The sequence below is a fragment of the Lithobates pipiens genome, unplaced genomic scaffold (genome assembly GCF_037356315.1).
Source record: "Lithobates pipiens isolate NorthernLeopardFrog02 unplaced genomic scaffold, aLitPip1_a1.2 Scaffold_1, whole genome shotgun sequence".
Classification (NCBI taxonomy): Eukaryota; Metazoa; Chordata; class Amphibia; order Anura; family Ranidae; genus Lithobates; species Lithobates pipiens.
The window spans coordinates 113,296,374-113,321,748 of record NW_027507685.1 but is presented as its reverse complement, the minus strand read 5'-3'; the positions used below and the strand labels follow the sequence as shown (position 1 = coordinate 113,321,748).

At 49.5% G+C, this 25,375-nt stretch overlaps 1 long non-coding RNA gene across 1 annotated transcript; it reads left to right on the top strand.

Annotated features, from left to right (window-relative positions):
* Positions 1 to 22,666: 22,666 nt before the first annotated feature.
* Positions 22,667 to 25,208, top strand: LOC143988287 (uncharacterized). The gene is made up of 3 exons (XR_013276814.1): positions 22,667 to 22,757; positions 22,937 to 22,993; positions 25,114 to 25,208. It is a non-coding gene; the product is annotated as an uncharacterized LOC143988287 (long non-coding RNA).
* Positions 25,209 to 25,375: the final 167 nt, after the last annotated feature.

Sequence of the window (25,375 nt, the reverse complement as noted above, 5' to 3'; positions counted from 1 at the left end):
TCAGGCTGCAAGGCCGGGACATCAGGCTGCAAGGCGTCAGGCTGCAAGGCCGGGACATCAGGCTGCAAGGCGTCAGGCTGCAAGGCCGGGACATCAGGCTGCAAGGCGTCAGGCTGCAAGGCCGGGACATCAGGCTGCAAGGCGTCAGGCTGCAAGGCCGGGACATCAGGCTGCAAGGCGTCAGGCTGCAAGGCCGGGACATCAGGCTGCAAGGCGTCAGGCTGCAAGGCCGGGACATCAGGCTGCAAGGCGTCAGGCTGCAAGGCCGGGACATCAGGCTGCAAGGCGTCAGGCTGCAAGGCCGGGACATCAGGCTGCAAGGCGTCAGGCTGCAAGGCCGGGACATCAGGCTGCAAGGCGTCAGGCTGCAAGGCCGGGACATCAGGCTGCAAGGCGTCAGGCTGCAAGGCCGGGACATCAGGCTGCAAGGCGTCAGGCTGCAAGGCCGGGACATCAGGCTGCAAGGCGTCAGGCTGCAAGGCCGGGACATCAGGCTGCAAGGCGTCAGGCTGCAAGGCCGGGACATCAGGCTGCAAGGCGTCAGGCTGCAAGGCCGGGACATCAGGCTGCAAGGCGTCAGGCTGCAAGGCCGGGACATCAGGCTGCAAGGCGTCAGGCTGCAAGGCCGGGACATCAGGCTGCAAGGCGTCAGGCTGCAAGGCCGGGACATCAGGCTGCAAGGCGTCAGGCTGGAAGGCCGCGACATCAGGCTGCAAGGCGTCAGGCTGGAAGGCCGCGACATCAGGCTGCAAGGCGTCAGGCTGGAAGGCCGCGACATCAGGCTGCAAGGCGTCAGGCTGGAAGGCCGCGACATCAGGCTGCAAGGCGTCAGGCTGGAAGGCCGCGACATCAGGCTGCAAGGCGTCAGGCTGGAAGGCCGCGACATCAGGCTGCAAGGCGTCAGGCTGGAAGGCCGCGACATCAGGCTGCAAGGCGTCAGGCTGGAAGGCCGCGACATCAGGCTGCAAGGCGTCAGGCTGCAAGGCCGCGACATCAGGCTGCAAGGCGTCAGGCTGGGACATCAGGCTGCAAGGCGTCAGGCTGGAAGGCCGGGACATCAGGCTGCAAGGCGTCAGGCTGGATAGCAGGCAGATGATTGGCAGAATAAGGAGGGTGATCAGGTTCGGCTGGCATGCAGGCAGACTGGAGCAGGTTGGTTGGTGCGGAGGCAGGTTGCGTTACTGGCAGGATCAAATGGGTAGGAAAGAACTTCCGTCTCTTTTTAGATTTAGCTACTGAAGGCCTGTAGGTAGCTGCAGATCTATAGGTAGGGGATGAAGCAGACTGGAGAGAAGGGTTGGAATATGGCAGGGAAGAGGTAACAGTGGCTGGGGGAAGTTCTTGAGGGATAGTGGGCCGTAGTAAATAGGCCGTTGGATTAAAGGCAGGATATGTGCAGCAGGAAGAAACAGGGTATTGATATTTGGTGGGAAGTAGAGTATATTGGGCTGAAACTGAGGTTGCCATAGGTGATGGAGGAAGAGACTCTTGGGCAGGCGGGTGTTTGGTAGCAGAGAGGGTTAGTTGTGGGCTGGCTGTGGCTGATTGCAAAATACCAGACCATGCTAAAAGTAGTGGTTGTACAAACTGCGGGTTACAGACTGCCTGTCTAACAAGGGATTGTACGGAATCAACACATTCTATTATCATCTGTTGGGAACAGGCTGTGTAATGCTCAAAAAAGTAAGAGGAATCATCTTCCAGAAGCCATACCAGTGATGCGACTTGATTAATACTGAAGGGGGGAGAAAAATCATCCTGGCCCTCTGGGATGCAGGGCAGGGCCAGCTCTGTGCAGATTTTAATTAACGGCTGAACATCCCCAAACAACATACAGCCCTGATCAACCCAGGAGTGAGCTAAACGAATGGTTTCCAACAGCTGATCACTGGTCCACCCTTTCAGTGTCTGGCGGAGATAATCTCCACTCTCAGACGCCAACAAAGCATAATAACGGATTACCTCTAAATTCATTTCAGTAAGCAACCTGAACCAAGATGGTTCCTCTGTGTAGCCACTTCTGGTCAGGGATGGCCTCGGTATTCTGTCACGTATCAGATAAGACCAGAACTGTGTGGACTGCAACAGAGGAAACCCAAACGTGTATAAGTGAAATATGATTTATTAAAGAAAGTGAATAATATGAATACAACCACACAGTGCAATAAACCAACAAAGACCCCCAAACAACAACAGACAGATATGTACAATAAATGGGAAATGCAAGTACCGTAAACGATAGGCAGGCCAGGGTCATACACAGAGGATCAGCAAATAAACAAGGGCAGTCCAGAATCAGAGTCACAAGCCAGGCCAAGGTCATACACGGGGAGATCAGCAAATGGGGTAAGGAACACAGGACAGGGAGAGGATGGATGGATCAGACTTCAGGACAGGAATAATGGTAACAGGTGGGACAGGGTTGGGACCAGGACAGGGAAACAGGATCAGAGCCACGGGTCACAGGTTCAGGGTACAGGAACAGGTTCAGGATCGCAGGCAGCAGGTCAGGGCACAAGGAACAATACCGAGGCAAACATATGACTGCTTGCCAGCTATTTATAGGCCTGTGATTGGCCTCAAGTGACACCTGATTGCAGGAGGTGCTGCCTGCTCCATACTGCCAGGATCCATCCGCTGGTGGACGCCAGTACTGCGGCCCAAAGATGATATAGCATCAGCAGGGAAAAGCTCTCCTGACAGCTCAAAACTGACAGGAGACACCTGCTGGTGGACCTCAGTACTGCACGCCAAGAGACAGATATTATCAGCGGATGGAACATTTCCTGACAGATACTCAGCTAGAGGAAGGCAGTAGCGTGAGCGCAAAGAGAGGGGGGATGCTCAAGAAGGACAGCAATCTGGCAGTCATGTTCCACAAGCTGCAGCATACTGCCAGGTTTGCTCCAGCGATGAACAGGGAGGGGATGATGAGGGCACTGACTCCACGTGGGTGCTTGGTAGGAGAGAGGAGGAGGAGGCACAAGTCCAACGAGGCAGGATGCCCTCCGGGGGCCAGCTTAGGGGCAGCACACCGACTGAATCACACCGCAGAGCTCCGCCTATGCAGGGCGCTGCCTCTGCGCGTTATTCTAAAAGTTCTTTGGTGTGGGCCCTTTTTTGAGACGAGTGCATCAGATCGCACCGCTGCTATTTGCAACATATGTCTCAAGCGTATCTCGCGTGGCCAAAACATTAGCCGCTTGGGCACCACATGCTTGGCCAGACATATGTTGACCTGCCATGTAGCTCGTTGGCAAGGGTACCTCAAAGACCCACACCAAAGAACAAAGCGGACCTCTCCTTGCTCCTCATCAGCTGGGATCTCCAACCCCACTAGACCTTCAGTCCTCTCTGAAACCTGCTCTGAGAGGAATGAAGGTGTAGAATTAGGTGTGTCACAGCCAAGTGCTTCCGGGCACTCTGCTAGCAGTACTCCCATGATTTTAGCAGGCAAATTTCCCTGCCCCAGCTGCTGGACCATCGAAAGAAGTTCACTCCCAGCCAGCCACATGCCCAGCGGTTGAATGCTAGCTTGGCTAAATTGCTAGCACTTCAACTGCTGCCTTTTCAGTTGGTAGACTCTGCCCCCTTCCGTGAGTTTGTACAATGTGCGGTTCCAAACGCCACTTTTTCTCAAGGAAGGCAATTTCGGCTCTCTACCGGCATGTGGAAGGCAATGTCCTTGCCTCGCTGGACAGGGCGGTCAGCAGTAAGGTGCATATTACCGCTGACTCATAGTCCAGCAGGCATGGGCAGGGACGTTACCTGTCTTTCACGGCCCATTGGGTCACGCTTGTGGCAGTTGGGAAGGATGCAGGACAAGGTGCAGTAGTGTTGGAGGTTGTTCCGCCACCACGCTTCCTGCTACTGGTTGTGACACACCTCTCTCCTCCATGGCCCCCTCCTCTTCTTCTTCCTCCATGGCCTCTTCCAGTGCTCTGTCCTCAGAACCAGTGGTGCTCCGTAGGAGTTCCAGGGGCTACGCAAGTACGCAGGCAAAACCATGCCATGCCATGCTTGCGCTGGTTTGTTTGGGGGACAGGAGCCACACTGGGGTAGAGAGGCCGAGAGGTGGTTGACGCCATGCCAGCTTAAGCCAGGAATGGTGGTTTGCGACAATGGCACCAACCTCCTCTCCGCCCTCCGACAGGGACAATTGACCTATGTGCCCTGTGTGGCTCACATCCTTAACCTGGTGGTGCAGCGATTCTTGGGCAGGTACCCGGGCTTACAGGATGTCCTGAAGCAGGCCAGGAAAGTCTGTGTGCATTTCCGCCGATGATTTAATGCCTGTGCTCGGCTGGCTGAGCTCCAAAAGGAGTTGAACCTGCCCAAGAACCGCCTTATATGTGACATGCCCACCAGGTGGAACTCAACGTTGGACATGCTGCAGCAGCTGCACACGCAGCAGAGGGCCATCAATGAGTACCTGTAAGACTACGGTACCAGGATAGGGTCAGGGGAGCTCGGTTTTTTCTCACCACGCCAGTGGGGCATGATCAGGGATGCATGCACTGTCCTGTCACCGTTTGAGGAGGCCACAAGGATTGTGAGCAGTGACAGTGCATGCATCAGTGACACTGTACCTCTTGTCCACCTGTTGGAATATACGCTGCATGGAATAATGGACAGGGCACTTGAGGCAGAACAGAGGCAGGAAGAGGAGGACTTCCTTGCCTCTCAAGGCCCCCTTTATCCAGACAGTGTTCCTGCTGTCCCACCCATCACACAGGAAGAGGAGGAGGAGGAGGAGGAGGAGGATGATTGTGTCAGCATGGAGGTGGAGGCTGGCACTCATCAGCAGCAGCAGCAGTCTTGTAGGGATTATTTACAGTCCCAAGAAACCCGTGGACTTGTACGTGGCTGGGAGGAGGTAGCTGCGGATCATGTTGTCCTTAGTGACCCAGAGAACTCCAGACCAAATGCCTCAGCTAACCTACGCTGCATGGCCTCCCTGATCCTGCAAAGCCTGCGGAAGGATCCTCGTATTCTTCGGATGAAGGAGAGGGACCATTACTGGCTGGCCACTCTCCTTGATCCATGGTACAAGGGTAAGGTTGTCGACCTTATCTTGCCATCACAGAGCGAGCAGAGGATTAGACATCTCTGGGAGGCCTTGCAGAAAGGTCTGTGCAACGTGTTCCCAGAGACTGGGAGGTTACAAACTCCTGGTCCTGGACAACGTGTTGCCGAGGCATTGGTCAGAAGGAGCGGTGGAGAAGATGGCCGTCTGACCGATGCGTTCAGACAATTTTTTAGTCCGTAGCTCCAAGGTATGATCGGTTCCAGCAACCATCGCCAGCGTCTGATTTACATGGTGCAGGAATACCTAGGGGCAAGGTCAGACTTGGACACCTTTCCCACGAAAATCCTCTGGCTTACTTGGTCTTGAGGATGGATCACTGGCCAGAGCTTGCACAGTATGCAATTGAGCTACTAGCCTGTCCTGCATCCAGCGTTCTTTCGGAACGCACCTTCAGTGCTGCTGGTGGCTTTGTTACTGATCATAGGGTGCGCCTGTCCACCGACTCAGTTGATCGACTGACCTTCATCAAGATGAATCAGTCTTGGATCACCCACAGCTACCAAGCACCTGAAGCTGATGTAACGGAATAATTTTTATTTTAAATATCACATCCCTTCAAGACTGCCTATGCTGATGCTGAGTGACTGTCCTGTTATGTTGATTGTCTATCCTCTTCCTCCTCAGCTGATATGTTGGAAGAACATTTTTGGTTCTGGGTTATGCCACCAGCCCAATTTTTCTGCCCCTGTTTAACAGGGGTGTTTAATTAAAATTTTTGATGCAATGCTTTGCAGCAGGGCTCATTCCTGCACTACAACTAAAGTATATGGGAGAGGTTGCAGTGTCGTGGCACCAGCACCAGTGCCTAAGGCCCAATTTTTCAGCCCCTGTTTAACAGGGGCATATAATTACAATTCTTGATCTAATATTTCACAGCAGGGCCCATTCCTGTGCCCACTGAAAGTAACTGTGAGGACTTATAGTGTTGTGGCTCCAGCACCAGCACCACAACCACCAAAGGCCCAATTTTTCTACCACTGTTCAACAATGGCATGTAATTACAATTCTTGATATAATCGTTCACAGCAGGGCGCTCCAGCGCCCACCAAGAGTCACTTTAAGGGCTACAATGTTGTGGCAACACCTACACCTTGTTCTGCCATTTCTGCAGAGCATATAGGGCAGGCCCCTACTTTCAAACATCCAACTTACAAACGTCTCCTACTTGCAAACAGAAGACAACAGGAAGTGAGATGAAAAAAGACGGACGGCAAAACAAATTATACAGGGGTGATAACCCTTCCCTATGTTTTCCAAAAAGCTTAAAAATAGATTTTTTGACTGGAGCTACACTTTAAAAATTTACCAGTTCAAAATTACACACAGATTCTACTTAACACAACAAATCTACACAGTCCCTGTCTTGTTTGCACCGCATGTATACTGCTGTTCTGAGTATATAGGGCCTGGAGGCCCCACGTCTTTCCTTTTTTTAATATGGGTACGGGGTTCCCCTTAATATCCGTACAAGACCCAAAGGGGCTGGTAATGGGCAGGGGGGCTACCTATGCCATTTTTCTCAATGATTTTCATCCATATTGCCGGAACCAGATATTACATTAAAAAGGCAAGCAGTTTGAAATGACTTTTTTTCCGTTAAATGTCATTTTGTGCAGGGACTGTTCTAAACACGGGAAACACGTGGCACTTCACAGGCATACTATAGACACCCCCCAGGCACGATATTTAAAGGAATATTTCACTTTAATCGTCATTAAAATCAGTGCTCCCGCCAAAACTGCCATTTTTAAAAAAAATTTAGGCATTGACCCATGTCCCCTGGGGCAGGAGCCAGGTCCCCAAACCCTTTTTAGGACAGTATCTTGCATATTAGCCATTAAAATTAGCACTTTTTATTTCGAACGTTTGAGTCCCATAGACTTCAATAACGTTCGTACGAATTTGCGGTCCGTTCGAAAGTTCTGGTGCGAACCGAACCGGGGGGTGTTCGGCTCATCCCTACTTACTAACCACAATTCCTCTGGCGTAGCGCCTGGAATATACAACTTCCCTTTATTTACTTTCGAATTCTGGACTCTTAATTATAATATTCTCAACCCTGTCAAAATCAATATTTTAAAATCATTGTTAACCACTTGCCAACCAGCGCACGACGATGTACGTCCTATTTTTGAATAGGGATATCTCGGTAACGGCAGCAGCTGCCGCCACCCTCCCGCACATTCCGCCGCTTACCAGAGCCATCGGTAGCGGCGGAGGCGATCGGGTCCTTTCGTTAGCTGGGTATGGAGACGAGTGAGGCTAAGATGGCCCCCACTCGTCTCTATACCATAGGAGGGCGGAAGCGACGTCAAAACGTCGCTTCCGCCCATACCTCTTAAAGGTATATTTTTTTTAAATGTCATTTTTTCTTTTATTTTATTTTTTTTGTTGCATTTTAGCCCAAATATGAGATCTGAGGACTTTTTGACCCCAGATCTCATATTTAATAAGACCTGTCATGCTTTTTTCTAGGGATGCACCGAATGTTTTTTTTGGTACCGAAACCGATACCGAAAATGAAAAATACACTAGGCCGAAAACCGAAACCGATACCGAAACAGCACCGATACCGAAAATGACTGTTTTTAAAAAATATTTTTATACAGGAAGTGGTCAGAGACTGGGGACATGTTACAGGAGATGGTCAGAGACTGGGGACATGGTACAGGAGGTGGTCAGAGACTGGGGACATGGTACAGGAGATGGTCAGAGACTGGGGACATGGTACAGGAGATGGTCAGAGACTGGGGACATGGTACAGGAGGTGGTCAGAGACTGGGGACATGGTACAGGAGGTGGTCAGAGACTGGGGACATGGTACAGGAGATGGTCAGAGACTGGGGACATGGTACAGGAGATGGTCAGTGACTGAGGACATGGTACAGGAGGTGGTCAGAGACTGGGGACATGGTACAGGAGGTGGTCAGAGACTGGGGACATGGTACAGGAGGTGGTCAGAGACTGGGGACATGGTACAGGAGGTGGTCAGAGACTGGGGACATGGTACAGGAGGTGGTCAGAGACTGGGGACATGGTACAGGAGGTGGTCAGAGACTGGGGACAGGGTACAGGAGATGGTCAGAGACTGGGGACAGGGTACAGGAGATGGTCAGAGACTGAGGACATGGTACAGGAGGTGGTCAGAGACTGGGGACATGGTACAGGAGGTGGTCAGAGACTGGGGACATGGTACAGGAGGTGGTCAGAGACTGGGGACATGGTACAGGAGGTGGTCATAGACTGGCGACATGGTACAGGAGGTGGTCAGAGACTGGCGACATGGTACAGGAGGTGGTCAGAGACTGGCGACATGGTACAGGAGGTGGTCAGAGACTGGCAAAATGGTACAGGAGGTGGTCAGAGACTGCATGCATGGTACAGGAGGTGGTCAGAGACTGGGGACACGGTACAGGAGATGGTCAGAGACTGGGGATATGGTACAGGAGATGGTCAGACTGGGGACATGGTACAGGAGATGGTCAGAGACAGAGGACGTGGTACAGGAGGCATCCCCCATTGCAGGCCAGTGTCCTCCATTGCAGCCAGTGTGCCCCATTGCAGCCAGTGTGCCATTTTGCAGCCAGTGTGTCCCATTGCAGCCTGTGTGTCATTTTGCAGCCAGCCTGTGCAGGGAAGAGAGCCGCCTCCGCCGCCTGTTTGATCACAGCGCCGGGAACATCACAGCATTCATTTCAATAGCTGTGTGTTCCCGGCCGCGCGCCGTCACACGCAGCCCCTCCCCCTTGTCCGGGCACTTTGATAGACAGATCATCCGTCCAATCCTGCGGATGATCTGTCTATCTAAGTGTCCGGACAAGGGGGAGGGGCTGCGTGTGGCGGCGCGCGGCCGGGAACACACAGCTATTGAAATGAATGCTGTGATGTTCCCGGCGCTTTGATCAAACAGGCGGCAGAGGCGGCTCTCCTGCGCTATACACCCCCCATGATGGGCGTCACTAGGGGAGGGGGAAGGGCATTTTCGGCCGATATGTTTCGGCGGCCGAAATTTCGGTGCATCACTACTTTTTTCTATTACAAGGGATGTTTACATTCCTTGTAATAGGAATAAAAGTGATCCATTTTTTTTTAAAACAGTGTAAAAATGAATAAAATCAATTAAAATAAATAAGAAAAAAAAAGTTTTTTAAAAACACCCCGTCACGACGAGCTTGCGCACAGAAGCGAGCGCATACGTGAGTAGCGCTCGCATATGAAAACGGTGGTCAAACCACACATGTGAGGTATCGCCGCGATCGGTAGAGCGAGAGCAATAATTCTAGCCCTAGACCTCCTCTGTAACGCAAAAAATGCAACCTGTAGAATTTTTTAAATGTCACTTATGGAGATTTTTGAGGCTAAAAGTTTGATGCCATTCCACGAGCGGGTGCAATTTTGAAGCGTGACATGTTGGGTATCAATTTACTCGGCATACCATTATCTTTCACAATATAAAAAAATTGGCCTAATTTTACTGTTGTCTTATTTTTTTATTCAAAAAAGTGATTTTTTTCCAAAAAAAGTGCGCTTGTAAGACCGCTGCGCAAATACGGTGTAAAAAAAGTATTTCAATGACCGCCATTTTATTCTCTAGGGTGTTAGAAAAAAAACTATATAAAATGTTTGGGGTTCTAAGTAATTTTCTAGCAAAAAAAACAGTTTTAAACATGTAAACACCAAGTCTGAAAAAGAGGCCTGGTCCTTAAGTGGTTAATACAGCTTAAACACTATTAAAACAATTTGCAAGTATAGCACATTTGCTGTTATCAGAAAAAAACACCTTTTAACTTTAATAATATAAGGATAGGTAACCACACCCAAAACAGTCTTAGGGCCGGTTCACACTGCAGACGAGGCGAGGCGACACCGACTTGCCTCGCCGCGACCTGCCGCGACCTCAGCGGCAACTTGCAGATGACTTCTGTATAGAAGTCAATGCAAGTCGCCCCGAGGTCGCCCAGAAGTAGTACAGGAACCTTTTTTCTGAGTCGGAGCGACTCGAGTCGCTCCTCTCAGAACGGTTCCATTGTACAGAACGGGGGCGACTTGCGAGAGTGAGGCGAGTCGTGTCGCCTCGCCTCGCATCGCCCGCAGTGTGAACCGGCTCTTAAAGTCAGACTCTAAAAATTTGTATCTGATTTCTTTAAAAAACATTTGGTACCAGCACATACATATAATTTTATCAGTGACATGTCACATTCCCCTTTTAATGTTCCCAATTTACTATGGAGTGGACATGGGCTTAAAGTGGTTGTATACTCAGTTTTTTAACTTTTACCTACAGGAAAGCCTATAATAAGGCTTACCTGTAGGTAAAAAAAATATCTCCTAAACCTGTACGGTTTAGGAGATATTCCCCTCGGTATGCGCCGCTGACTGCAGCAGCGCATGCGCACAAGGGGCTTCTCGGCCTGAAAATCCGGCAGTGGCCGGCCAGCCAGAATGAAATCTCCCGTGCGCATGCACAGGAGTGACGATATCGCGGCTCTGGCCACTCACAGCGCCGGAGCCGCGATACCCGGAAGAAACGCAGAGGGAGCATGTCAGCTCCCTCGGCGTGGATCGGGCCAGATGTCGGGGCCTCGTTCTAAGGTAAGTATTTCATAATGAGCTAGTATGCGGTGCATACTAGCTCATTATGCCTTTTGCTTTGCAGGTTTTAAAAAAAAAAAAAAAAAAATGTGCGGGTTTACTACCGCTTTAATATGTGCCCAACATATTTCATAAATAGACTGACACTAGTTGCAACATTTTAACAATAAACATGTACCTTTTATAGATAACTTTTCTGAATCAAATCCTTCTTTAACATTCATTTTCCACCTCAGCAAGTCTGACTTGCTGACTATGGAATGCAAATATAGAAGTATGCTCCCCACAAAAGCGGTAGTGAAGGTGAAGGTTTGTTCCCCTCTTCCACCCGAAACAAAATAGCAGATCTCTGCACTGTGCTAAACAGTACTTTGGAAAGGAGGGATCACTCAAATAGTAATCTGTCTTTGTCCAAATCTGCGATTCAATCCTCTTAAAGCACCACACACAGATGAGTACCCTACTCTGTCCCTTTCACCTGCCCACTTTAGCAACGCTCTCTGTCTTGGCAGGATCATAGGACATATATCAACTACCCAACAATTTATCTGAATTCAGAAAACAAAAACAATCTTATACTCTAAATTGGAATTCCAAGACAAGACAAAAATTCACATACACATAAAATTAAGCATTTCTCTCTATTAACCAGTTTCCTCTACCTAGATGTCCGTCTTATGAAACTGCAAACAGGGCGACCCCAAGGATTGCCACTGACCACAGTCCACAAACAGTCCATGAAACAGAGACATGGGAGAAGTGTTTAAACATGTTCTCCCTCCGATGATCTCTGCACTCTGAGAATCCTCACTGATCAACACAGAAACAGTCAGTCCATGAAGCTGCGACCCTAGCGCCTCACCGGAGATCTGTGTCAGAATTCACACCCCCAAACCCTACCAGCTCAGAGGTGGAGAATCGGGGAGCAATGAGGGAATCTGGGGGAATCCGATGGGGAAGGAGGAAGATTCATAATCTCCCTCTACCTAACTCAGACCCCCCAAAACAGTAACCATGTCCCCCTGTCAGTGCATCCAGCAGCAATTTAATCACTGCCCAATAAACCAACATTTTGGTGTCCCCACGAATCTCCGGTACCGTAATCCCGCAAAAGTCTCAGGAGACCCCAGCACCAGGGCTGCCCATTGCACGGGGTGGGGTGCTTTCAACAAGGGTTCTAGCCTCCCCACTAGCTCTCTCTCTTTTTACCTTTGGTTGAACCTTTTTCCCGTGCCCGTTGCCAAACAGGGATCTACACATTCCACCAACCCACCTGTACCGACTCATTATAACTTCAGCAAACAACAATAAACAAATAATCAACAAACAAATAAACAGACAAACAAACAGACAAACAGGGTAAGTCTACACTAAAAAATCCTTATTTTAACAACACCTTTCATCTGATAATCTGAATGAAACTAGCTGTGACACTTTAAAAATCCTTATTCTAAACAAAACTCTCTCTGTGTTAAAGCAGAGGTCCACCCTAAAGTGGACCTTCCGCTCATTGGAACCCTCCAGGTATCTGCACCCACTTCCGGCGTAGATTCTGCAGAAGGTACGCCCCTTTCTTCAGAATCTACGCCCCTTTCCGAAGGTCCCCGCTGCCTGCTGGGAAACATACGGATCCCAGAGACAGCGGGGACCATCCTTATTGCGCAGCGCGACTCGCGCATGCGCAGTAGGGAAGCGGGAAATGAAGCCGAAAGGCTCCACTTCCTGATTCCTATACCCAAGATGGCGGCGGCAGCACCCGAGAGACGATCGTGAGATCGGCTTTGGGTGCCGACATCGCGGGCGCGCTGGGCGGGTAAGTGTCATTATTTTAAAAGTCAGCAGCCGCAGTATTTGTAGCTGCTGGCTTTTAAAAAAAAAAAACGGCGGACTCCCGCTTTAATTTCCTTACCTGCTCAAAACCTCCTATCTTGGCTGTCCTTTAAAATCGTTTCCTCAACGCCAGTAAAATGTCCCCTTTAAATCTCAAAACAAACTCTGCTAACTTCCCCTTTTTAAATGTACTTTCTATTCACTTTTTTTTTCTCTTTCTCTATGTGTCAGTTTTAAAACGGCTTTGAAATCGGCTTTTCTAAAAAGAACAATGCATTGAAAAACCTTGCAAAACCTTGCAAAATGCACACCTCCCTTTAATAAATAACTCAAATCTCTCCTTTACCTTCTTACTTCACTTACTTTACCCTCAACAATTGTAGGATGTTCTTAATTAACACCCTACTCACTTAAATCTCATCTAGTGATGGACGAACTTCCGACGGGACGTTTCGCGAACGCGGCCGATAGTTCGCGAACCGGAACGTTCGCGGCAGGCCCCATTGACTTCAATGGGAGGCGAACTTCGCAAACCTACAGGTCAAATTTGCAGCCACAAAATAATTAATAGCTGTGCAAACATAGTCCCACCACATGGCCAATGACATAACACATGTATGAGATGAATCTGGGATCGACAACTACAAGCATTCTTTTTTTATATGGGAAATTGTTGTGACAATTCAGGACTGTGGAGTGCATGAAGGCAATGGAGGAGAGGGAAGGTCAGGGACCAGGGTAGGCAAAGAAGAGGGTGCAGGAGATGATCATCAGCAGCGTGACATACAGCAATGACGCCTGCACCGTGATAGAGTCATCTGACACCAGCACCATGATAGAGAGCACTGACATCAGCAGCGTGACATACAGCAATGACACCTGCACCGCGATAGAGTGATCTGACAACAGCACCGTGATAGAGAGCACTGACATCAGCAGCGTGACATAAAGCACTCACACCAGCACCGTGATACACAGCACTGACAGCAGCACCGTGATAGAGAGCACTGACATCAGCAGCGTGACATAAAGCACTCACACCAGCACCGTGATATACAGCACTGACAGCAGCACCGTGATAGAGAGCACTGACATCAGCAGCATGACATACAGCAATGACGTCTGCACCGTGATTGAGTGATCTGACAACAGCACCGTGATAGAGAGCACTGACATCAGCAGCGTGAAATAAAGCACTAACACCAGCACCGTGATATACAGCACTGACAGCAGCACCGTGATAGAGAGCACTGACATCAGCAGCGTGACATAAAGCACTCACACCAGCACCGTGATATACAGCACTGACAGCAGCACCGTGATAGAGAGCACTGACATCAGCAGCGTGACATAAAGCATTAACACCAGCACCGTGATATACAGCACTGACAGCAGCACCGTGATAGAGAGCACTGACATCAGCAGCATGACATACAGCAATGACACCTGCACCGTGACAGAGTGATCTGACAGCAGCACCGTGATAGAGAGCACTGACATCAGCAGCGTGACATAAAGCACTCACACCAGCACCGTGATATACAGCACTGAGAGCAGCACCGTGACAGAGAGCACTGACATCAGCACCGTGATATACAGCACTGACACCTGCACCGTAAGCAGCCCCAGGAGGAAGTCAGCATAGCACAGGGATGGTGGGAGCCCCTCATAATGAGCATAGCACAGGGATAGTGGGAGCCCCTCATAATAAGCAGCCCCAGGAGGATGTCAGCATAGCACAGGGATGGTGGGAGCCCCTCATAATAAGCAGCCCCAGGAGTAAGTCAGCACAGCACGGGGATGGTGGGAGCCCCTCATAATGAGCATAGCACAGGGATGGTGGGAGCACCTCAAAATATGCACAGCAGAGATACAGCCCCAGGAGGAAGTCAGCACAGCACAGGGATGGTGGGAGCCCCTCATAATATGCACAGCAGAGGTACAGCCCCAGGAGGATGTCAGCACAGCACAGGGATGGTGGGAGCCCCTCATAATATGCACAGCAGAGGTACAGCCCCAGGAGGAAATCAGCACAGCACAGGGATGGTGGGAGCCCCTCATAATATGCACAGCAGAGGTACAGCCCCAGGAGGATGTCAGCACAGCACAGGGATGGTGGGAGCCCCTCATAATAAGCAGCCCCAGTAGAAATATGACACCGCTCAACCTCTTCAAAGAGGAGGGTACGGGCATATAGTACGGTGTGCTTTTTTTGGACAAGGAAGTGAGCCAAATGAAGAAAGAAGGTCTCTGTGCTCGATTAAAAAAATTGTTTATAGACATATACATGGTCTACTGGTCACATGTGTTGAATTCCTCCGAGATCCATGCCTCATTCATTTTTAGAAATGTGAGGCATGTCGTGAGCTAGGTGAGTACGCTTATCGGTCACGATCCCCTATGCTGCGCTGAACGTCCTTTCGGACAGGACACTGGATGAGGGGCAAGCCAACAGTTCGATTGCAAATTGGGCAAGCTCTGGCCAGAGGTCAAGCCTGCCCACCCAGTAGTCCAGGGGTTCATCACTCCTCAGAGCATCCACATCGGCCGTTAACCCGATGTAGTTGGACACCTGACGGTCTAGGCGTTCCCTGATGCTGGATCCGGATGACACCTGTCGATGGGTCGGCTGAAAGAATGACCTCGTATCCGAAGTCACCAACACATCTTCAAACCGGCCTCTTCTTGCAGGCGCTGTTGGATTGGTACCCGCAATTCCTTCTCTGGGAGTGGGAATTGCTCCTCTGCCAGCGCACGCAAAAGCAGAATGCAGCATTTCTCGAAGCAAGGCCTGGAAGTGCTGCATTCTGACAACCCTCTGTGACGGCGGTAACATTTCTGCCATTTTTTGTTTGTACCGGGGGTCTAAGTATGTTGCCACCCAGTACTGGTCCTTGACCCTTATGCTTTTTATATGGGGGTCCCTATTAAAACACTGGAGCATGAAGGCCCCCATTTGCACTAAAGTGGAAGCGGTGTGGTGGCCTGGCTCCTGCTCATCATCCAGGATAATGTCGTCCTCTTCATTCTCCTCTCCCCATCCACGCACAACAGGGATCCCAGAAAGGTTTAAAGCATGCTCTTCTTGCTCCTCCTCATCCGCCCCGGCACCATCCTCCTCTGACTCCTCTTCAGACTCCTGTTGTTGACTTGTCTCAGATAGAGTAGCCCCCCCTGGGAATTCATCCAGCATTGCGACTTCCTCATCTTCCCGCTCCTGCTCCTCCACAGCTTGATCAATGACACGACGCAATGCATGGTCCATAAAGAAGGCATAAGGTACCAGGTCACTGATGGCGCCATGGCTGTGACTGACCAGTTTGGTGATCTCCTCAAATGGTCGCAGAAGTCTGCATGCGTCGCGCATGAGCAGCCACTGGCGCGGTGAAAAAAAAACCAGCTCCCCAGAACCGGTTCTGCCGCAGAGTTCATACAGGTAGACGTTAACTGCATGTTTCTGCTGGAGCAGCCTATCAAGCATATAGAAGGTTGAGTTCCATTGCGTCGGGCAATCGCAAATAAAAAGTCTGACCGGCAGATTGTGTCGCCGCTGAATGTCAGCAAGGCGAGCCATGGCCGTGTAAGATCTTCTGAAATGGGCCGAGATTTTCCTTGCCTGCCGCAAGATGTCCTGGACCCCAGGGTATTTGACAAGGAATTGCTGCACGACCAAGTTTAAGACGTGTGCCATGCATGGCACGTGCGTGATTTTGCCCTGTTTCAATGCGCTAAGCAGATTGGCACCATTGTCACACACCACTTTACCAACTGTCAAATTGAGCGGTGTTAGCCACTGATCTGCCTGTGAACGCAAAGCTGAAAGGAGTGCCGGGCCAATGTGGCTCTTGGCTTCCAGGCACAACAGACACAGCACGGCATGGCAATGTCTCACCTGGCATGTCGAATAGGTTCTGGGGAGCTTGGGCGGCGCAGCGGAAGAGACGCTAGCAGCGGAAAAGGAGGAGTCAGCCGAGGAGGAGAGGGAGGAGGATGGAGTAGGAGGAGGAGGAGAAGAAGAGTCAGGCCTGCGTGCAATCCGTGGCGGTAAAACCAAATCTACACGGGTGCCACGGGTTACATGCTTGACGGCCGTCAGAAGGTTCACCCAGTGGGCAGTAAAAGTGATATACCTTCCCTGCCCGTGTTTGCTAGACCACGTGTCTGTGGTCAGATGTATCTTGGCACCGACACTGTGTGCCAGAGATACATTCACTTGCCGCTGAACATGGCCATATAGCTCTGGGATGCCCTTCTCTGAGAATTACTTCCTTCCTGGGACCTTCCATTGTGGTAGTCCAATGGCCACAAATTTGCAAAAGGCCTCCGAGTCCACCAGTTTATATGGCAGTAGTTGGCGGGCTATCAGTTCTGACAAGCCACTCCGTCAACCGTTGGGCAAGAGGCTTATCCAGCGTCATCATTTTTTTACGCTCGAACATTAGGCCCACGGAAGCCTGCCTTTTTGCAGAAAAATGTGAGCTTGGCGTGATGGAAGGTGGAGTGGAGGACAATTGTGAGGAGAGAGGAGAAGGAGAAGTAGAAGACGAGGCTGGACGGTGAGAGCCTGCAGTGTGGCTTTGTGTGTTCCGTTGCTCCCACTCGGCTCGGTGATGGTTGCTCATGTGCCTTCTTAAGGCGGTCGTCCCTAGGTGAGTGTTGGGCTTACCGCGACTAATGCGTTGACTGCAAAGATTGCAGATGGCAACGCTATTGTCAGCAGCGGACACGTTAAAAAAAGCCCACACTGCGGAGCCATGTGCCGGTGTCCTGGGAGCGCCAGATGTGACCGTACATGGTCGATGACTCACTCCTGATACATTTGCAGTCTGCTTTGTCCCTCCTGTGCAATGTAAGTTATTCCTGCTTCTCCTCCCTATCTGCTGGTCCATATCTCCCTCTGAACTCCCCTCCTCTTCCTCTCTTGTGGGCACCCACGTGACATCACTAGACACGTCATCATCAACGTCACCTTCCCCACCGCTATAAGTAGAGATCTCAGAGTAGGCAGCAACACCGGGGACCAACCTCCTCCTTGGGCTGATCTGGGTACTGTCGTCAGACTGCTGAGTAGCGGTTGTTGCTGCCTCCTCTCCCTGATCCAATACCAAGAGTGGCTACGCATCAGAAATGTCTTGATATGGATCGGAAAATAATTCCTGTGACTCAAGCGGAAGGTATGTGGTGGTGGTGTTGTTGGTGGTAGTGTCTTTGGGGGTGCACATAGCAGAGAGTGAAGAAGAGGGTGCAGATCGAGAGGATGAGGAGGGTGCAGAAGAGTAAGGCTGAGCGAGCCACTCAACCAAGTCTGGTGCGTCCTTTAAAGTAATTGAACGCACCTTCTGCAACTTCCCACTTTGGCTCAAGCCTGTTGCTCCTGCCCTACCCCTACCACCCCTGCGGAAGGGCCTGCCTCTTCCTCTGCCTGTCATTTTTAAAATAACCCTGTGACAAAACTCTCAGTCCCTATACAGATGAAGGACTGCTGCAGTATAGGGCAGCGGTCAGCAGTAGTGCACCTCAACCCTATGTATTGTGGACCTATACCAGTCCTTATAGAGTAGCAGACTGTACCTCACTCAACCCTATGTACTGTAGCACCCTATACTTTACCAGTCCTTATAAGGACTTTTGTGGACCAAGTAGGTTGTGTGTGAGTGATTAGCAGACTGTACGTCAGTCCCTATACCGATGAAGGACTGCTGCAGTATAGGGCAGCGGTCAGCAGTAGTGCACCTCAACCCTATGTATTGTGGACCTATCCCAGTCCTTATAGAGTAGCAGACTGTACCTCACTCAACCCTATGTACTGTAGCACCCTATACTTTACCAGTCCTTATAAGGACTTTTGTGGACCAAGTAGGTTGTGTGTGAGTGATTAGCAGACTGTACGTCAGTCCCTATACCGATGAAGGACTGCTGCAGTATAGGGCAGCGGTCAGCAGTAGTGCACCTCAACCCTATTTATTGTGGACCTATACCAGTCCTTATAGAGTAGCAGACTGTACCTCACTCAACCCAGTCCTTATAGAGTAGCAGACTGTACCTCACTCAACCCTATACCTTACCAGTCCTTATAAGGACTTTTGTGGACCAAGCAGGTTGTGTGTGAGTGATTAGCAGACTGTATGTCAGTCCCTATACCGATGAAGGACTGCTGCAGTATAGGGCAGCGGTCAGCAGTAGTGCACCTCAACCCTATTTATTTTGAACCGATACCAGTTCTTATAGAATGGCAGACTGTACCTCACTCAACCCTATGTACTGTAGTACCCTATACCTTACCAGTCCTTATAAGGACTTTTGTGGACCAAGTAGGTTGTGTGTGAGTGATTAGCAGACTGTACGTCAGTCCCTATACCGATGAAGGACTGCTGCAGTATAAGGCAGCGGTCAGCAGTAGTGCACCTCAACTCTATTGTGGACCGATACCAGTCCTTATAGAATGGCAGACTGTACCTCACTCAACCCTATGTACTGTAGTACCCTATACCTTACCAGTCCTTATAAGGACTTTTGTGGACCAAGTAGGTTGTGTGTGAGTGATTAGCAGACTGTACGTCAGTCCCTATACCGATGAAGGACTGCTGCAGTATAGGGCAGCAGTCAGCAGTAGTGCACCTCAACCCTATGTATTGTGGACCTATACCAGTCCTTATAGAGTAGCAGACTGTACCTCACTCAACCCAGTCCTTATAGAATGGCAGACTGTACCTCACTCAACCCTATGTACTGTAGTACCCTATACCTTACCAGTCCTTATAAGGACTTTTGTGGACCAAGTAGGTTGTGTGTGAGTGATTAGCAGACTGTAAGTCAGTCCCTATACCGATGAAGGACTGCTGCAGTATAGGGCAGCGGTCAGCAGTAGTGCACCTCAACCCTATGTATTGTGGACCTATACCAGTCCTTATAGAGTAGCAGACTGTACCTCACTCAACCCTATGTACTGTAGCACCCTATACCTTACCAGTCCTTATAAGGACTTTTGTGGACCAAGTAGGTTGTGTGTGAGTGATTAGTAGACTGTACATCAGTCCCTATACCGATGAAGGACTGCTGCAGTATAGGGCAGCGGTCAGCAGTAGTGCACCTCAACCCTATGTATTGTGGACCTATACCAGTCCTTATAGAGTAGCAGACTGTACCTCACTCAACCCTATGTACTGTAGCACCCTATACCTTACCAGTCCTTATAAGGACTTTTGTGGACCAAGTAGGTTGTGTGTGAGTGATTAGCAGACTGTACGTCAGTCCCTATACCGATGAAGGACTGCTGCAGTATAGGGCAGCGGTCAGCAGTAGTGCACCTCAACCCTATGTATTGTGGACCTATTCCAGTCCTTATAGAGTAGCAGACTGTACCTCACTCAACCCTATGTACTGTAGCACCCTATACCTTACCAGTCCTTATAAGGACTTTTGTGGACCAAGTAGGTTGTGTGTGAGTGATTAGCAGACTGTACGTCAGTCCCTATACCGATGAAGGACTGCTGCAGTATAGGGCAGCGGTCAGCAGTAGTGCACCTCAACCCTATGTATTGTGGACCTATACCAGTCCTTATAGAGTAGCAGACTGTACCTCACTCAACCCTATGTACTGTAGCACCCTATACCTTACCAGTCCTTATAAGGACTTTTGTGGACCAAGTAGGTTGTGTGTGAGTGATTAGCAGACTGTACGTCAGTCCCTATACCGATGAAGGACTGCTGCAGTATAGGGCAGCAGTCAGCAGTAGTGCACCTCAACCCTATGTATTGTGGACCGATACCAGTCCTTATAGAATGGCAGACTGTACCTCACTCAACCCTATGTACTGTAGTACCCTATACCTTACCAGTCCTTATAAGGACCTTTGTGGACCAAGTAGGTTGTGTGTGAGTGATTAGCAGACTGTACGTTAGTCCCTATACCGATGAAGGACTGCTGGAGTATAGGGCAGCAGTCAGCAGTAGTGCACCTCAACCCTATTTATTTTGGACTGATATCAGTCCTTATAGAATGGCAGACTGTACCTCACTCAACCCTATGTACTGTAGCACCCTAGACAGACCAAGTCACCAGTCCTTATAAGGAGCTTTGTGGAACAAGTGGGTTGTGAATGATTAGCAGACTGCAGCAGAAGGGCAGCAGTCAAGTATAATATTCTTTCTATATTTGGAAGAAAGAATATTATACATGTACAAGCCTATTACCATACCACTGATACCAGTCCTGAAAAGAACCTTTGTGGAACTAATAGTCACAGCTACCGATTAAACTGACCCTCACTGCCTCACACACTGCTTCCTGCCTGTCCCTATATAAACTGACAAAACAGAGGCTACTGGAACAATAATTGAAATAGCACTTTTGTGGACCTGATAGTAACAGCTAATGACTAAACTGGCTGTCCCTGCAGCACACACCGTCCTGTCCCTTTCTCTAAACTGACAAAAGACACTCAGGCTGCTGCAACAATCACTAGCACAGCACTGCCTATCCTGAACTACACCTAACACCTATACCAGTCCTGAAAAGAACTTTTGTGTACCAAATAGCTAGCGATTTGGGTCACTGTAATCTCTCCCTGCTCCACACAGCAACCTCTCCCTATAGTGACAGAAGAAAGAATGTAAAATGGCCGCCAGATCGGGTGTATTTATAAGTTAGGGGGAATGTCCAAGTGTCCATGTGCTGTAATGTCTCAATTGGCTGTCCTGTACCCCATGATGGATGTGTCATCATAGGTCAAAGTTCTTTTACACAGTAAACACGGAAGTCCGCCAGGCGAACGGCGCCAATAGTCCGCCGAACGGGCGGACCGCGAACAGCCGAAATTCGCAGCGAAACGACCGCCGGGCGAACCGTTCGGCCATCACTAATCTCATCACTCCTGGGCATCCCAAATACCCACCTGTCTTCAACCACCTTCCATCTAACACATACCTTTTACAACCTGCAAAAAATACCATTCCGATACCCTTCCAAGAGTTACCAAAACACGTTAAACATGTGCAAATAAATTATGCACTTTTCAAGCAGAATCAAGCACCTATCATTCCAGAGCTCTATAGTGATTGATGTTCGGGGGTTAGATCTTGTCAGATGTCGGGGTTCAGTGATTGATGTTCGGGGGCGGGGGGAATAGATCTCGTCAGATGTTGGGGTTCAGTGATTGATGTTCGGGGGCGGGGGGTTAGATCTCTTCAGATGTCAGGGGTTCAGTGATTGATGTTCGGGGGGTTAGATCTCATCAGATGTCGGGGTTCAGTGATTGATGTTCGGGGGCGGGGGGATAGATCTCGTCAGATGTCGGGGTTCAGTGATTGATGTTTGGGGGCTAGATCTCATCAGATGTTGGGGTTCAGTGATTGATGTTCGGGGGCGGGGGGATAGATCTTGTCAGATGTTGGTGCTCAGTGATTGATGTTCGGGGGCGGGGGGATAGATCTCGTCAGATGTCGGGGTTCAGTGATTGATGTTTGGGGGCTAGATCTCATCAGATGTCGGGGTTCAGTGATAGATGTTTGGGGACGAGGGGGTTAGATCTCATCAGATGTCGGGGTTCAGTGATTGATGTTGGGGGGCAGGGGTGTTAGATCTCATCAGATGTTGAGGTTCAGTGATTGATGTTTGGGGGCAGGGGGGATAGATCTCATCAGATGTCGGGGTTCAGTGATTGATGTTCAGGGGTGAGGGGATAGATCTCATCAGATGTTGAGGTTCAGTGATTGATGTTCGGGGGTAGGGGGATAGATCTCGTCAGATGTCGGGGTTCGGTGATTGATGTTCTGGGGCGGGTGGATAGATCTCGTCAGATGTCGGGGTTCAGTGATTGATGTTCAGGGGCAGGGGGGTTAGATCTTGTCAGATGTCGGGGTTCGGTGATTGATGTTCTGGGGCGGGTGGATAGATCTCGTCAGATGTCGGGGTTCAGTGATTGATGTTCAGGGGCAGGGGGGTTAGATCTTGTCAGATGTCAGGGTTCAGTGATTGATTTTCGGGGCGGGGGTTAGATGTCGGGGTTCAGTGATTGATGTTGTGGGCGGGGGGTTAGATGTTGGGGTTCAGTGATTGATGTTGGGGGTGGGGGGGAGTTAGATGTTGGGGTTCAGTGATTGATGTTGGGGGCGGGGGGTCAGATTTTGGGGTTCAGTGATTGATGGTTTGTTGTCTCCGCAGAGGGTGTACAGCTCAGATTACAACAACGAGTTGGCACATTTCCTCCCCCGCTCCATCCTGCTGAAGAAACCTCCAGGAGCTCAGGTGAGTCCCAATGAAAGGAACTCATAGTGGGGGAAGGCGGGGGGTGTTCTTTATACCTTGAAGCCCCCATATATCTGTGTGTTGTGGATTGGTTGGGGTCACACAGGAAATGCCCTTCTCGGTAGGGGAGGGGCAGTGTACAATATCTCTGACCATTCCTTGTCATTCTGTATTTGTAGCTGGGATTCAATATCCGAGGAGGGAAGGCGTCTCAGCTCGGGATCTTCATCTCTAAGGTAAGTCCGTCCAATCTGTCTATGGGGAGGGATCCCCACCTCTCTGCTCTCCTAGGCTCCGAACACTAACCTTTTTGCTATCATTTATTTCCATATCTGTAGCCAACCCAGCAACGTTATATTACTATTTATTATCACCTGTTTATTATTATTATTATATATCTTTTTTTTATTAGAGTGGTTCTATAGGATAAAATTATTATTATTATGACTGGCAGACTGATTGTAATGTGACAGCAGCGGAGAGAGTCAGGTGCGATCAGTGTGCGGAGCGATGGTCAGAGCTACATGTCTGTCTGCGATCTGTCGGTAGTAGGAACGATCTGATCGGGTCCAAGCTGGACCATACAGTTGGAGAAAACCTATTATTATTCATTATACAGGTGGAGTGATCGTTTAGAAGTTTTCCTGGCGATTCAAACCTCGCGAATGTGAATTCCTATTGATACTACATAAGCCTGTGTGATCCTTCAAATATATATTCGTTTGGGTCAGATACGTCCGGTAAGCCCGCATCCTTAGCCCTTGTACACACGGTCGGAGAATCCGTCGGAATGTGTCCTATCGGACCGTGTCGTCGGATAATCCAAATGTGTGTGGTATGCATTGGATTGATTCCGTCGGAATATCCCAATTTTCCAACATGTTGGAAATATTTCCCGACCAACTGGGCCGGTCGGACATACTCCGATCATGTGTAGAGAATTTTGATCGGACCAAGTGCCACGCATGCTCAGATCAAATTCCTACATCAAAACTATTGGCTACTAGCCTGAATGTAGTCCCATCGTAACAAAATTACATCATCACGTTCTGAAAGATCAGATTTTTCTCCAACTTTGTCCGACTGTGTGTATGCAACAGTTTCGGACAAGATCCGACGGACAAAATACGACGGGCTTAGTGGTGGTGGGACTGTCACGTGCTGTTCGCATGTCATCCATATATAATGAAGGTGGAATGTGAATCTGACTACAAACGTGGGATTTGATCACTTTATTTAAAGAGACTTTACGGATCTTTTTTCTTTTGTCTGGACTATTGAACATTTGGGTTTTGGTGCACAAAGCAATATAACTTTATGTGTGAACTGTTTTTATATGCAAAATTTTAAGTGATTGTTTCATTTAACATAATCTTGGTGTTTATCCAGATCAATGTTCTCATTACAAGGAACATTGTGGTAGCCCTGGGTGGTGGTACATGGGGTTATGTTATAAAGTTTATGTAATTTTTGCACATTTTCTTGTTTAGCGCTACACTTTTGTATAGAATGAACGCTGCTTCACAATACATGCAGATTCAAGGGATTCTCTGCTGTTTTTTTCCTCCACCTCCTCCCCCCCCCCCCCCACAGAAATAGCGAGGAAATCGCCCACTGGGGTCGCTTGTTCTATTTATAGCTGTATAAAAGGATTCTTGTTGTGTCTGCAGGGCAGGAAATGAAGAGCAATCTTTAGTATGGGACACAGTTGGTGGAAAATAATCTCGAGTAAACGATTCTATTATCAGTACAGCTCTGAGTGTGCATGCAACCTCAGATCAGCCCAAGTGCATGTGCCCTCAGACTGGCCCCAGCGCATACGCCCCTTAGACCCCAGATCTGCCCCAGTGCATGAGCCCCCAGACCGTCCCCAGTACATGAGCCCCCAGACCTCAGACCGGCCCCAGTGCATGCTCCCTCAGACCGGCCCCAGTGCATTCTCCCTCAGACCGGCCCCAGTGCCTGCGCCCTCAGGCCTCAGATAGGCCCCAGTGAATGCGCCGTCAGATTATGACGTATTCCCATGGAGTACAGAGTGACCACCTTTCATTGTTAGCAAGCATATATATTCGCCAGCACACCATGGATCAACAAATTTTCGGTCAAAATGTTTAATGAAGAGAATCACATCACAAAGGAAAAGTGCAACGTTTCGGAGCCGCGCAGGACCCCTTCGTCAGGCATGTGATCCTGCAGCCATTGATACCAGGAACATGTGCGATAGGAAATATCAATTTGACTTTCATTGTTAGCAGCCTGATTATGACTGAAACGTTAATAGTATATATGTAGAAGCATAACTTTCACAGACCTTCCTGGTACATGACATCATTTTATGTGTTTTCTTTTTCTGTAGGCTGTAGAGATTTTGAAAACTGACAGAGAAATCTACATGCAAGTCTGCTACTTCCCATACAGTAAGTAGTAGTGAGGACTGGACTCGGCACCTCCCCTACAGTAAGTAGTAGTGAGGATGGGGTTCGGTACTTCCCATACAGTAATTAGTAGTGAGAATGGGGCTCAGTACTTCCCCTACAGTAAGTAGTAGTGAGGATGGGGCTCGGTACTTCCCCTACAGTAAGTAGTAGTGAGGATGGGGCTTGGTACCTCCCCTACAG